Here is a 304-nt window from a genome sequence, read left to right on the forward strand (position 1 = left end):
TTGGGTTACAGTGGAAAAAAAAGCAGAGTCCTGTTTAGTAGCAGATATATCTTGAGGTATGATAAAAATAATCCTTTTGCTGGTTCAAAAAATGTCCTGCGATAGGAACTCCTAAATAGATGGACTGTTCCCTATATACAAAAGCTGGCAGGGGCCGGCCTGGTGGCGCACTGCTATAGTGCGCCACTTGGGAAGCGCGGCGGCGCTCCCGCCGAGGGTTCGGATCCCACATACAGACCAGCCGCTCACTGGCTGAGCGAGGGGCGGGGGCAGCGCCGAGGGTTGTGATCCCGTGGCCGGTCCC

Source organism: Galeopterus variegatus, unplaced genomic scaffold (genome assembly GCF_000696425.1).
Source record: "Galeopterus variegatus unplaced genomic scaffold, G_variegatus-3.0.2 Scaffold6518, whole genome shotgun sequence".
NCBI classification, from domain to species: domain Eukaryota; kingdom Metazoa; phylum Chordata; class Mammalia; order Dermoptera; family Cynocephalidae; genus Galeopterus; species Galeopterus variegatus.